The sequence below is a fragment of the Stigmatopora argus genome, chromosome 7, assembly GCF_051989625.1.
Source record: "Stigmatopora argus isolate UIUO_Sarg chromosome 7, RoL_Sarg_1.0, whole genome shotgun sequence".
Taxonomy (NCBI): domain Eukaryota; kingdom Metazoa; phylum Chordata; class Actinopteri; order Syngnathiformes; family Syngnathidae; genus Stigmatopora; species Stigmatopora argus.
The window spans coordinates 450,408-466,673 of record NC_135393.1 but is presented as its reverse complement, the minus strand read 5'-3'; positions in this window follow the sequence as shown (position 1 = coordinate 466,673).

The window sequence follows — 16,266 nt, the reverse complement described above, 5'->3', positions numbered from 1 at the left end:
TTTCAGGGGCTGAAAAGCATGTTTTGGCCGAGTATGATAATTTTCAATAAAACTTGATTTCTATCACTTCGAATGATGCCAAATGAATAATTTACTTGAATTGGACCATTTTACACTATGTCCATTGTAGATTTGTATCTCTGACAGTTCGTTTGGTTGCAGGGGACATATTCAGTTTTTAAGGCCAAAATGTGCTTTTCAGGGGCTGAAAAGCATGCTTTGGCCGAGTATGGTAATTTTCATTAAAACTTGATTTCTATCACTTCGAATGATGCCAAATGAATAACTTACTTGAATTGGACCATTTTACACTATGTCCATTGTAGATTTGTGTCTCTGACAGTTCGTTTGGTTGCAGGGGACATTTTCAGTTTTTATGGCCAAAATGTGCTTTTCAGAGGCTGAAAAGCATGTTTTGGCCGAGTATGATAATTTTCATTAAAACTTGATTTCTATCACTTCGAATGATGCCAAATGAATAATTTGCTTGAATTGGACCATTTTACACTATGTCCATTGTAGATTTGTGTCTCTGACAGTTCGTTTGGTTACAGGGGACATATTCAGTTTTTATGGCCAAAATGTGCTTTTCAGGGGCTGAAAAGCATGTTTTGGCCGAGTTTGATAATTTTCATTAAAACTTGATTTCTATCACTTCGATTGATGCCAAATGAATAACTTACTTGAATGGGACCATTGTACACTATGTCCATTGTAGATTTGTGTCTCCGACAGTTCGTTTGGTTGCAGGGGACATTTTCAGTTTTTATGGCCAAAATGTGCTTTTCAGAGGCTGAAAAGCATGTTTTGGCCGAGTATGATAATTTACATTAAAACTTAATTTCTATCACTTCGAATGATGCCAAATGAATAACTTACTTGAATTGGACCATTTTACACTATGTCCATTGTAGATTTGTGTCTCTGACAGTTCGTTTGGTTGCAGGGGATATATTAAGTTTTTATGGCCAAAATGTACTTTTCAGGGGCTGAAAAGCATGTTTTGGCCGAGTATGATAATTTTCATTAAAACTTGATTTCTATCACTTCGAATGATGCCAAATGAATAACTTACTTGAATTGGACCATTTTACACTATGTCCATTGTAGATTTGTTTCTCTGACAGTTCGTTTGGTTGCAGGGGACATATTCAGTTTTTAAGGCCAAAATGTGCTTTTCAGGGGCTGAAAAGCATGCTTTGGCCGAGTATGGTAATTTTCATTAAAACTTGATTTCTATCACTTCGAATGATGCCAAATGAATAACTTACTTGAATTGGACCATTTTACACTATGTCCATTGTAGATTTGTGTCTCTGACAGTTCGTTTGGTTGCAGGGGACATTTTCAGTTTTTATGGCCAAAATGTGCTTTTCAGAGGCTGAAAAGCATGTTTTGGCCGAGTATGATAATTTTCATTAAAACTTGATTTCTATCACTTCGAATGATGCCAAATGAATAATTTTCTTGAATTGGACCATTTTACACTATGTCCATTGTAGATTTGTGTCTCTGACAGTTCGTTTGGTTACAGGGGACATATTCAGTTTTTATGGCCAAAATGTGCTTTTCAGGGGCTGAAAAGCATGTTTTGGCCGAGTTTGATAATTTTCATTAAAACTTGATTTCTATCACTTCGATTGATGCCAAATGAATAACTTACTTGAATTGGCCCATTGTACACTATGTCCATTGTAGATTTGTGTCTCCGACAGTTCGTTTGGTTGCAGGGGACATTTTCAGTTTTTATGGCCAAAATGTGCTTTTCAGAGGCTGAAAAGCATGTTTTGGCCGAGTATGATAATTTACATTAAAACTTAATTTCTATCACTTCGAATGATGCCAAATGAATAACTTACTTGAATTGGACCATTTTACACTATGTCCATTGTAGATTTGTGTCTCTGACAGTTCGTTTGGTTGCAGGGGATATATTAAGTTTTTATGGCCAAAATGTGCTTTTCAGGGGCTGAAAAGCATGTTTTGGCCGAGTATGATAATTTTCATTAAAACTTGATTTCTATCACTTCGAATGATGCCAAATGAATAACTTACTTGAATTGGACCATTTTACACTATGTCCATTGTAGATTTGTTTCTCTGACAGTTCGTTTGGTTGCAGGGGACATATTCAGTTTTTAAGGCCAAAATGTGCTTTTCAGGGGCTGAAAAGCATGCTTTGGCCGAGTATGGTAATTTTCATTAAAACTTGATTTCTATCACTTCGAATGATGCCAAATGAATAACTTACTTGAATTGGACCATTTTACACTATGTCCATTGTAGATTTGTGTCTCTGACAGTTCGTTTGGTTGCAGGGGACATTTTCAGTTTTTATGGCCAAAATGTGCTTTTCAGAGGCTGAAAAGCATGTTTTGGCCGAGTATGATAATTTTCATTAAAACTTGATTTCTATCACTTCGAATGATGCCAAATGAATAATTTGCTTGAATTGGACCATTTTACACTATGTCCATTGTAGATTTGTGTCTCTGACAGTTCGTTTGGTTACAGGGGACATATTCAGTTTTTATGGCCAAAATGTGCTTTTCAGGGGCTGAAAAGCATGTTTTGGCCGAGTTTGATAATTTTCATTAAAACTTGATTTCTATCACTTCGATTGATGCCAAATGAATAACTTACTTGAATTGGCCCATTGTACACTATGTCCATTGTAGATTTGTGTCTCCGACAGTTCGTTTGGTTGCAGGGGACATTTTCAGTTTTTATGGCCAAAATGTGCTTTTCAGAGGCTGAAAAGCATGTTTTGGCCGAGTATGATAATTTACATTAAAACTTAATTTCTATCACTTCGAATGATGCCAAATGAATAACTTACTTGAATTGGACCATTTTACACTATGTCCATTGTAGATTTGTGTCTCTGACAGTTCGTTTGGTTGCAGGGGATATATTAAGTTTTTATGGCCAAAATGTACTTTTCAGGGGCTGAAAAGCATGTTTTGGCCGAGTATGATAATTTTCATTAAAACTTGATTTCTATCACTTCGAATGATGCCAAATGAATAACTTACTTGAATTGGACCATTTTACACTATGTCCATTGTAGATTTGTTTCTCTGACAGTTCGTTTGGTTGCAGGGGACATATTCAGTTTTTAAGGCCAAAATGTGCTTTTCAGGGGCTGAAAAGCATGCTTTGGCCGAGTATGGTAATTTTCATTAAAACTTGATTTCTATCACTTCGAATGATGCCAAATGAATAATTTTCTTGAATTGGACCATTTTACACTATGTCCATTGTAGATTTGTGTCTCTGACAGTTCGTTTGGTTACAGGGGACATATTCAGTTTTTATGGCCAAAATGTGCTTTTCAGGGGCTGAAAAGCATGTTTTGGCCGAGTTTGATAATTTTCATTAAAACTTGATTTCTATCACTTCGATTGATGCCAAATGAATAACTTACTTGAATTGGCCCATTGTACACTATGTCCATTGTAGATTTGTGTCTCCGACAGTTCGTTTGGTTGCAGGGGACATTTTCAGTTTTTATGGCCAAAATGTGCTTTTCAGAGGCTGAAAAGCATGTTTTGGCCGAGTATGATAATTTACATTAAAACTTAATTTCTATCACTTCGAATGATGCCAAATGAATAACTTACTTGAATTGGACCATTTTACACTATGTCCATTGTAGATTTGTGTCTCTGACAGTTCGTTTGGTTGCAGGGGATATATTAAGTTTTTATGGCCAAAATGTGCTTTTCAGGGGCTGAAAAGCATGTTTTGGCCGAGTATGATAATTTTCATTAAAACTTGATTTCTATCACTTCGAATGATGCCAAATGAATAACTTACTTGAATTGGACCATTTTACACTATGTCCATTGTAGATTTGTTTCTCTGACAGTTCGTTTGGTTGCAGGGGACATATTCAGTTTTTATGGCCAAAATGTGCTTTTCAGGGGCTGAAAAGCACGTTTTGGCAGAGTATGATAATTTTCATTAAAACTTGATTTCTATCCATTCGAATGATACCAAATGAATAACTTACTTGAATTGGACCATTTTACACTATGTCCATTGTAGATTTGTGTCTCTGACAGTTCGTTTGGTTGCAGGGGATATATTAAGTTTTTATGGCCAAAATGTACTTTTCAGGGGCTGAAAAGCATGTTTTGGCCGAGTATGATAATTTTCATTAAAACTTGATTTCTATCACTTCGAATGATGCCAAATGAATAACTTACTTGAATTGGACCATTTTACACTATGTCCATTGTAGATTTGTTTCTCTGACAGTTCGTTTGGTTGCAGGGGACATATTCAGTTTTTATGGCCAAAATGTGCTTTTCAGGGGCTGAAAAGCATGTTTTGGCCGAGTTTGATAATTTTCATTAAAACTTGATTTCTATCACTTCGATTGATGCCAAATGAATAACTTACTTGAATTGGCCCATTGTACACTATGTCCATTGTAGATTTGTGTCTCCGACAGTTCGTTTGGTTGCAGGGGACATTTTCAGTTTTTATGGCCAAAATGTGCTTTTCAGAGGCTGAAAAGCATGTTTTGGCCGAGTATGATAATTTTCATTAAAACTTGATTTCTATCACTTCGAATGATGCCAAATGAATAATTTGCTTGAATTGGACCATTTTACACTATGTCCATTGTAGATTTGTGTCTCTGACAGTTCGTTTGGTTACAGGGGACATATTCAGTTTTTATGGCCAAAATGTGCTTTTCAGGGGCTGAAAAGCATGTTTTGGCCGAGTTTGATAATTTTCATTAAAACTTGATTTCTATCACTTCGATTGATGCCAAATGAATAACTTACTTGAATGGGACCATTGTACACTATGTCCATTGTAGATTTGTGTCTCCGACAGTTCGTTTGGTTGCAGGGGACATTTTCAGTTTTTATGGCCAAAATGTGCTTTTCAGAGGCTGAAAAGCATGTTTTGGCCGAGTATGATAATTTACATTAAAACTTAATTTCTATCACTTCGAATGATGCCAAATGAATAATTTGCTTGAATTGGACCATTTTACACTATGTCCATTGTAGATTTGTGTCTCTGACAGTTCGTTTGGTTGCAGGGGACATTTTCAGTTTTTATGGCCAAAATGTGCTTTTCAGAGGCTGAAAAGCATGTTTTGGCCGAGTATGATAATTTACATTAAAACTTAATTTCTATCACTTCGAATGATGCCAAATGAATAACTTACTTGAATTGGACCATTTTACACTATGTCCATTGTAGATTTGTGTCTCTGACAGTTCGTTTGGTTGCAGGGGACATTTTCAGTTTTTATGGCCAAAATGTGCTTTTCAGAGGCTGAAAAGCATGTTTTGGCCGAGTATGATAATTTTCATTAAAACTTGATTTCTATCACTTCGAATGATGCCAAATGAATAATTTGCTTGAATTGGACCATTTTACACTATGTCCATTGTAGATTTGTGTCTCTGACAGTTCGTTTGGTTACAGGGGACATATTCAGTTTTTATGGCCAAAATGTGCTTTTCAGGGGCTGAAAAGCATGTTTTGGCCGAGTTTGATAATTTTCATTAAAACTTGATTTCTATCACTTCGATTGATGCCAAATGAATAACTTACTTGAATGGGACCATTGTACACTATGTCCATTGTAGATTTGTGTCTCCGACAGTTCGTTTGGTTGCAGGGGACATTTTCAGTTTTTATGGCCAAAATGTGCTTTTCAGAGGCTGAAAAGCATGTTTTGGCAGAGTATGATAATTTTCATTAAAACTTAATTTCTATCACTTCGAATGATGCCAAATGAATAACTTACTTGAATTGGACCATTTTACACTATGTCCATTGTAGATTTGTGTCTCTGACAGTTCGTTTGGTTGCAGGGGACATATTAAGTTTTTATGGCCAAAATGTGCTTTTCAGGGGCTGAAAAGCATGTTTTGGCCGAGTATGATAATTTTCATTAAAACTTGATTTCTATCACTTCGAATGATGCCAAATGAATAACTTACTTGAATTGGACCATTTTACACTATGTCCATTGTAGATTTGTGTCTCTGACAGTTCGTTTGGTTGCAGGGGACATATTCAGTTTTTATGGCCAAAATGTGCTTTTCAGGGGCTGAAAAGCATGTTTTGGCCGAATATGATAATTTTCATTACAACTTGATTTCTATCACTTTGAATGATGCCAAATGAATAACTTACTTGAATTGGACCATTTTACACTATGTCCATTGTAGATTTGTGTCTCCGACAGTTTGTTTGGTTGCAGGGGACATTTTCAGTTTTTATGGCCAAAATGTGCTTTTCAGGGGCTGAAAAGCATGTTTTGGCCGAGTATGATAATTTTCATTAAAACTTGATTTCTATCCATTTGAATGATGCCAAATGAATAACTTACTTGAATTGGACCATTTTACACTATGTCCATTGTAGATTTGTGTCTCTGACAGTTCGTCTGGTTGCAGGGGACATATTCAGTTTTTATGGCCAAAATGTGCTTTTCAGGGGCTGAAAAGCATGTTTTGGCCGAGTTTGATAATTTTCATTAAAACTTAATTTCTATCACTTCGAATGATGCCAAATGAATAATTTACTTGAATTGGACCATTTTACACTATGTCCATTGTAGATTTGTATCTCTGACAGTTCGTTTGGTTGCAGGGGACATATTCAGTTTTTATGGCCAAAATGTGCTTTTCAGGGGCTGAAAAGCATGTTTTGGCCGAGTATGATAATTTTCATTAAAACTTGATTTCTATCACTTCGAATGATGCCAAATGAATAACTTACTTGAATTGGACCATTTTACACTATGTCCATTGTAGATTTGTGTCTCTGACAGTTCGTTTGGTTGCAGGGGACATATTCAGTTTTTATGGCCAAAATGTGCTTTTCAGGGGCTGAAAAGCATGTTTTGGCCGAATATGATAATTTTCATTACAACTTGATTTCTATCACTTTGAATGATGCCAAATGAATAACTTACTTGAATTGGACCATTTTACACTATGTCCATTGTAGATTTGTGTCTCCGACAGTTTGTTTGGTTGCAGGGGACATTTTCAGTTTTATGGCCAAAATGTGCTTTTCAGGGGCTGAAAAGCATGTTTTGGCCGAGTATGATAATTTTCATTAAAACTTGATTTCTATCCATTTGAATGATGCCAAATGAATAACTTACTTGAATTGGACCATTTTACACTATGTCCATTGTAGATTTGTGTCTCTGACAGTTCGTTTGGTTGCAGGGGACATATTCAGTTTTTATGGCCAAAATGTGCTTTTCAGGGGCTGAAAAGCATGTTTTGGCCGAGTTTGATAATTTTCATTAAAACTTAATTTCTATCACTTCGAATGATGCCAAATGAATAATTTACTTGAATTGGACCATTTTACACTATGTCCATTGTAGATTTGTATCTCTGACAGTTCGTTTGGTTGCAGGGGACATATTCAGTTTTTATGGCCAAAATGTGCTTTTCAGGGGCTGAAAAGCATGTTTTGGCCGAGTATGATAATTTTCATTAAAACTTGATTTCTATCCATTTGAATGATGCCAAATGAATAACTTACTTGAATTGGACCATTTTACACTATGTCCATTGTAGATTTGTGTCTCTGACAGTTCGTTTGGTTGCAGGGGACATATTCAGTTTTTATGGCCAAAATGTGCTTTTCAGGGGCTGAAAAGCATGTTTTGGCCGAGTTTGATAATTTTCATTAAAACTTGATTTCTATCACTTCGATTGATGCCAAATGAATAACTTACTTGAATTGGACCATTTTACACTATGTCCATTGTAGATTTGTGTCTCCGACAGTTCGTTTGGTTGCAGGGGACATATTAAGTTTTTATGGCCAAAATGTGCTTTTCAGGGGCTGAAAAGCATGTTTTGGCCGAGTATGATAATTTTCATTAAAACTTGATTTCTATCCATTTGAATGATGCCAAATGAATAACTTACTTGAATTGGACCATTTTACACTATGTCCATTGTAGATTTGTGTCTCTGACAGTTCGTTTGGTTGCAGGGGACATATTCAGTTTTTATGGCCAAAATGTGCTTTTCAGGGGCTGAAAAGCATGTTTTGGCCGAGTTTGATAATTTTCATTAAAACTTGATTTATATCACTTCGATTGATGCCAAATGAATAACTTACTTGAATTGGACAATTTTACACTATGTCCATTGTAGACTTGTGTCTCCGACAGTTCGTTTGGTTGCAGGGGACATTTTCAGTTTTTATGGCCAAAATGTGCTTTTCAGAGGCTGAAAAGCATGTTTTGGCAGAGTTTGATAATTTTCATTAAAACTTGATTTCTATCCATTTGAATGATGCCAAATGAATAACTTACTTGAATTGGACCATTTTACACTATGTCCATTGTAGATTTGTGTCTCTGACAGTTCGTTTGGTTGCAGGGGACATATTCAGTTTTTATGGCCAAAATGTGCTTTTCAGGGGCTGAAAAGCATGTTTTGGCCGAGTTTGATAATTTTCATTAAAACTTGATTTCTATCACTTCGATTGATACCAAATGAATAACTTACTTGAATTGGACCATTTTACACTATGTCCATTGTAGATTTGTGTCTCCGACAGTTCGTTTGGTTGCAGGGGACATTTTCAGTTTTTATGGCCAAAATGTGCTTTTCAGAGGCTGAAAAGCATGTTTTGGCAGAGTATGATAATTTTCATTAAAACTTAATTTCTATCACTTCGAATGATGCCAAATGAATAACTTACTTGAATTGGACCATTTTACACTATGTCCATTGTAGATTTGTGTCTCCGACAGTTTGTTTGGTTGCAGGGGACATTTTCAGTTTTTATGGCCAAAATGTGCTTTTCAGGGGCTGAAAAGCATGTTTTGGCCGAGTATGATAATTTTCATTAAAACTTGATTTCTATCCATTTGAATGATGCCAAATGAATAACTTACTTGAATTGGACCATTTTACACTATGTCCATTGTAGATTTGTGTCTCTGACAGTTCGTTTGGTTGCAGGGGACATATTCAGTTTTTATGGCCAAAATGTGCTTTTCAGGGGCTGAAAAGCATGTTTTGGCCGAGTTTGATAATTTTCATTAAAACTTAATTTCTATCACTTCGAATGATGCCAAATGAATAATTTACTTGAATTGGACCATTTTACACTATGTCCATTGTAGATTTGTATCTCTGACAGTTCGTTTGGTTGCAGGGGACATATTCAGTTTTTATGGCCAAAATGTGCTTTTCAGGGGCTGAAAAGCATGTTTTGGCCGAGTATGATAATTTTCATTAAAACTTGATTTCTATCCATTTGAATGATGCCAAATGAATAACTTACTTGAATTGGACCATTTTACACTATGTCCATTGTAGATTTGTGTCTCTGACAGTTCGTTTGGTTGCAGGGGACATATTCAGTTTTTATGGCCAAAATGTGCTTTTCAGGGGCTGAAAAGCATGTTTTGGCCGAGTTTGATAATTTTCATTAAAACTTGATTTCTATCACTTCGATTGATGCCAAATGAATAACTTACTTGAATTGGACCATTTTTACACTATGTCCATTGTAGATTTGTGTCTCCGACAGTTCGTTTGGTTGCAGGGGACATTTTCAGTTTTTATGGCCAAAATGTGCTTTTCAGAGGCTGAAAAGCATGTTTTGGCAGAGTATGATAATTTTCATTAAAACTTAATTTCTATCACTTCGAATGATGCCAAATGAATAACTTACTTGAATTGGACCATTTTACACTATGTCCATTGTAGATTTGTGTCTCTGACAGTTCGTTTGGTTGCAGGGGACATATTAAGTTTTTATGGCCAAAATGTGCTTTTCAGGGGCTGAAAAGCATGTTTTGGCCGAGTTTGATAATTTTCATTAAAACTTAATTTCTATCACTTCGAATGATGCCAAATGAATAATTAACTTGAATTGGACCATTTTACACTATGTCCATTGTAGATTTGTATCTCTGACAGTTCGTTTGGTTGCAGGGGACATATTCAGTTTTTATGGCCAAAATGTGCTTTTCAGGGGCTGAAAAGCATGTTTTGGCCGAGTATGATAATTTTCATTAAAACTTGATTTCTATCCATTTGAATGATGCCAAATGAATAACTTACTTGAATTGGACCATTTTACACTATGTCCATTGTAGATTTGTGTCTCTGACAGTTCGTTTGGTTGCAGGGGACATATTCAGTTTTTATGGCCAAAATGTGCTTTTCAGGGGCTGAAAAGCATGTTTTGGCCGAGTTTGATAATTTTCATTAAAACTTGATTTCTATCACTTCGATTGATGCCAAATGAATAACTTACTTGAATTGGACCATTTTTACACTATGTCCATTGTAGATTTGTGTCTCCGACAGTTCGTTTGGTTGCAGGGGACATTTTCAGTTTTTATGGCCAAAATGTGCTTTTCAGAGGCTGAAAAGCATGTTTTGGCAGAGTATGATAATTTTCATTAAAACTTAATTTCTATCACTTCGAATGATGCCAAATGAATAACTTACTTGAATTGGACCATTTTACACTATGTCCATTGTAGATTTGTGTCTCTGACAGTTCGTTTGGTTGCAGGGGACATATTAAGTTTTTATGGCCAAAATGTGCTTTTCAGGGGCTGAAAAGCATGTTTTGGCCGAGTTTGATAATTTTCATTAAAACTTAATTTCTATCACTTCGAATGATGCCAAATGAATAATTAACTTGAATTGGACCATTTTACACTATGTCCATTGTAGATTTGTATCTCTGACAGTTCGTTTGGTTGCAGGGGACATATTCAGTTTTTATGGCCAAAATGTGCTTTTCAGGGGCTGAAAAGCATGTTTTGGCCGAGTATGATAATTTTCATTAAAACTTGATTTCTATCCATTTGAATGATGCCAAATGAATAACTTACTTGAATTGGACCATTTTACACTATGTCCATTGTAGATTTGTGTCTCTGACAGTTCGTTTGGTTGCAGGGGACATATTCAGTTTTTATGGCCAAAATGTGCTTTTCAGGGGCTGAAAAGCATGTTTTGGCCGAGTTTGATAATTTTCATTAAAACTTGATTTCTATCACTTCGATTGATGCCAAATGAATAACTTACTTGAATTGGACCATTTTACACTATGTCCATTGTAGATTTGTGTCTCCGACAGTTCGTTTGGTTGCAGGGGACATATTAAGTTTTTATGGCCAAAATGTGCTTTTCAGGGGCTGAAAAGCATGTTTTGGCCGAGTATGATAATTTTCATTAAAACTTGATTTCTATCCATTTGAATGATGCCAAATGAATAACTTACTTGAATTGGACCATTTTACACTATGTCCATTGTAGATTTGTGTCTCCGACAGTTTGTTTGGTTGCAGGGGACATTTTCAGTTTTTATGGCCAAAATGTGCTTTTCAGAGGCTGAAAAGCATGTTTTGGCAGAGTATGATAATTTTCATTAAAACTTAATTTCTATCACTTCGAATGATGCCAAATGAATAACTTACTTGAATTGGACCATTTTACACTATGTCCATTGTAGATTTGTGTCTCCGACAGTTTGTTTGGTTGCAGGGGACATTTTCAGTTTTTATGGCCAAAATGTGCTTTTCAGGGGCTGAAAAGCATGTTTTGGCCGAGTATGATAATTTTCATTAAAACTTGATTTCTATCCATTTGAATGATGCCAAATGAATAACTTACTTGAATTGGACCATTTTACACTATGTCCATTGTAGATTTGTGTCTCTGACAGTTCGTTTGGTTGCAGGGGACATATTCAGTTTTTATGGCCAAAATGTGCTTTTCAGGGGCTGAAAAGCATGTTTTGGCCGAGTTTGATAATTTTCATTAAAACTTAATTTCTATCACTTCGAATGATGCCAAATGAATAATTTACTTGAATTGGACCATTTTACACTATGTCCATTGTAGATTTGTATCTCTGACAGTTCGTTTGGTTGCAGGGGACATATTCAGTTTTTATGGCCAAAATGTGCTTTTCAGGGGCTGAAAAGCATGTTTTGGCCGAGTATGATAATTTTCATTAAAACTTGATTTCTATCCATTTGAATGATGCCAAATGAATAACTTACTTGAATTGGACCATTTTACACTATGTCCATTGTAGATTTGTGTCTCTGACAGTTCGTTTGGTTGCAGGGGACATATTCAGTTTTTATGGCCAAAATGTGCTTTTCAGGGGCTGAAAAGCATGTTTTGGCCGAGTTTGATAATTTTCATTAAAACTTGATTTCTATCACTTCGATTGATGCCAAATGAATAACTTACTTGAATTGGACCATTTTTACACTATGTCCATTGTAGATTTGTGTCTCCGACAGTTCGTTTGGTTGCAGGGGACATTTTCAGTTTTTATGGCCAAAATGTGCTTTTCAGAGGCTGAAAAGCATGTTTTGGCAGAGTATGATAATTTTCATTAAAACTTAATTTCTATCACTTCGAATGATGCCAAATGAATAACTTACTTGAATTGGACCATTTTACACTATGTCCATTGTAGATTTGTGTCTCTGACAGTTCGTTTGGTTGCAGGGGACATATTAAGTTTTTATGGCCAAAATGTGCTTTTCAGGGGCTGAAAAGCATGTTTTGGCCGAGTTTGATAATTTTCATTAAAACTTAATTTCTATCACTTCGAATGATGCCAAATGAATAATTTACTTGAATTGGACCATTTTACACTATGTCCATTGTAGATTTGTATCTCTGACAGTTCGTTTGGTTGCAGGGGACATATTCAGTTTTTATGGCCAAAATGTGCTTTTCAGGGGCTGAAAAGCATGTTTTGGCCGAGTATGATAATTTTCATTAAAACTTGATTTCTATCCATTTGAATGATGCCAAATGAATAACTTACTTGAATTGGACCATTTTACACTATGTCCATTGTAGATTTGTGTCTCTGACAGTTCGTTTGGTTGCAGGGGACATATTCAGTTTTTATGGCCAAAATGTGCTTTTCAGGGGCTGAAAAGCATGTTTTGGCCGAGTTTGATAATTTTCATTAAAACTTGATTTCTATCACTTCGATTGATGCCAAATGAATAACTTACTTGAATTGGACCATTTTACACTATGTCCATTGTAGATTTGTGTCTCCGACAGTTCGTTTGGTTGCAGGGGACATATTAAGTTTTTATGGCCAAAATGTGCTTTTCAGGGGCTGAAAAGCATGTTTTGGCCGAGTATGATAATTTTCATTAAAACTTGATTTCTATCCATTTGAATGATGCCAAATGAATAACTTACTTGAATTGGACCATTTTACACTATGTCCATTGTAGATTTGTGTCTCTGACAGTTCGTTTGTTTGCAGGGGACATATTCAGTTTTTATGGCCAAAATGTGCTTTTCAGGGGCTGAAAAGCATGTTTTGGCCGAGTATGATAATTTTCATTAAAACTTGATTTCTATCCATTTGAATGATGCCAAATGAATAACTTACTTGAATTGGACCATTTTACACTATGTCCATTGTAGATTTGTGTCTCTGACAGTTCGTTTGGTTGCAGGGGACATATTCAGTTTTTATGGCCAAAATGTGCTTTTCAGGGGCTGAAAAGCATGTTTTGGCCGAGTTTGATAATTTTCATTAAAACTTGATTTCTATCACTTCGATTGATGCCAAATGAATAACTTACTTGAATTGGACCATTTTACACTATGTCCATTGTAGATTTGTGTCTCCGACAGTTCGTTTGGTTGCAGGGGACATATTAAGTTTTTATGGCCAAAATGTGCTTTTCAGGGGCTGAAAAGCATGTTTTGGCCGAGTATGATAATTTTCATTAAAACTTGATTTCTATCCATTTGAATGATGCCAAATGAATAACTTACTTGAATTGGACCATTTTACACTATGTCCATTGTAGATTTGTGTCTCTGACAGTTCGTTTGGTTGCAGGGGACATATTCAGTTTTTATGGCCAAAATGTGCTTTTCAGGGGCTGAAAAGCATGTTTTGGCCGAGTTTGATAATTTTCATTAAAACTTGATTTATATCACTTCGATTGATGCCAAATGAATAACTTACTTGAATTGGACAATTTTACACTATGTCCATTGTAGACTTGTGTCTCCGACAGTTCGTTTGGTTGCAGGGGACATTTTCAGTTTTTATGGCCAAAATGTGCTTTTCAGAGGCTGAAAAGCATGTTTTGGCAGAGTTTGATAATTTTCATTAAAACTTGATTTCTATCCATTTGAATGATGCCAAATGAATAACTTACTTGAATTGGACCATTTTACACTATGTCCATTGTAGATTTGTGTCTCTGACAGTTCGTTTGGTTGCAGGGGACATATTCAGTTTTTATGGCCAAAATGTGCTTTTCAGGGGCTGAAAAGCATGTTTTGGCCGAGTTTGATAATTTTCATTAAAACTTGATTTCTATCACTTCGATTGATACCAAATGAATAACTTACTTGAATTGGACCATTTTACACTATGTCCATTGTAGATTTGTGTCTCCGACAGTTCGTTTGGTTGCAGGGGACATTTTCAGTTTTTATGGCCAAAATGTGCTTTTCAGAGGCTGAAAAGCATGTTTTGGCAGAGTATGATAATTTTCATTAAAACTTAATTTCTATCACTTCGAATGATGCCAAATGAATAACTTACTTGAATTGGACCATTTTACACTATGTCCATTGTAGATTTGTGTCTCCGACAGTTTGTTTGGTTGCAGGGGACATTTTCAGTTTTTATGGCCAAAATGTGCTTTTCAGGGGCTGAAAAGCATGTTTTGGCCGAGTATGATAATTTTCATTAAAACTTGATTTCTATCCATTTGAATGATGCCAAATGAATAACTTACTTGAATTGGACCATTTTACACTATGTCCATTGTAGATTTGTGTCTCTGACAGTTCGTTTGGTTGCAGGGGACATATTCAGTTTTTATGGCCAAAATGTGCTTTTCAGGGGCTGAAAAGCATGTTTTGGCCGAGTTTGATAATTTTCATTAAAACTTAATTTCTATCACTTCGAATGATGCCAAATGAATAATTTACTTGAATTGGACCATTTTACACTATGTCCATTGTAGATTTGTATCTCTGACAGTTCGTTTGGTTGCAGGGGACATATTCAGTTTTTATGGCCAAAATGTGCTTTTCAGGGGCTGAAAAGCATGTTTTGGCCGAGTATGATAATTTTCATTAAAACTTGATTTCTATCCATTTGAATGATGCCAAATGAATAACTTACTTGAATTGGACCATTTTACACTATGTCCATTGTAGATTTGTGTCTCTGACAGTTCGTTTGGTTGCAGGGGACATATTCAGTTTTTATGGCCAAAATGTGCTTTTCAGGGGCTGAAAAGCATGTTTTGGCCGAGTTTGATAATTTTCATTAAAACTTGATTTCTATCACTTCGATTGATGCCAAATGAATAACTTACTTGAATTGGACCATTTTTACACTATGTCCATTGTAGATTTGTGTCTCCGACAGTTCGTTTGGTTGCAGGGGACATTTTCAGTTTTTATGGCCAAAATGTGCTTTTCAGAGGCTGAAAAGCATGTTTTGGCAGAGTATGATAATTTTCATTAAAACTTAATTTCTATCACTTCGAATGATGCCAAATGAATAACTTACTTGAATTGGACCATTTTACACTATGTCCATTGTAGATTTGTGTCTCTGACAGTTCGTTTGGTTGCAGGGGACATATTAAGTTTTTATGGCCAAAATGTGCTTTTCAGGGGCTGAAAAGCATGTTTTGGCCGAGTTTGATAATTTTCATTAAAACTTAATTTCTATCACTTCGAATGATGCCAAATGAATAATTAACTTGAATTGGACCATTTTACACTATGTCCATTGTAGATTTGTATCTCTGACAGTTCGTTTGGTTGCAGGGGACATATTCAGTTTTTATGGCCAAAATGTGCTTTTCAGGGGCTGAAAAGCATGTTTTGGCCGAGTATGATAATTTTCATTAAAACTTGATTTCTATCCATTTGAATGATGCCAAATGAATAACTTACTTGAATTGGACCATTTTACACTATGTCCATTGTAGATTTGTGTCTCTGACAGTTCGTTTGGTTGCAGGGGACATATTCAGTTTTTATGGCCAAAATGTGCTTTTCAGGGGCTGAAAAGCATGTTTTGGCCGAGTTTGATAATTTTCATTAAAACTTGATTTCTATCACTTCGATTGATGCCAAATGAATAACTTACTTGAATTGGACCATTTTTACACTATGTCCATTGTAGATTTGTGTCTCCGACAGTTCGTTTGGTTGCAGGGGACATTTTCAGTTTTTATGGCCAAAA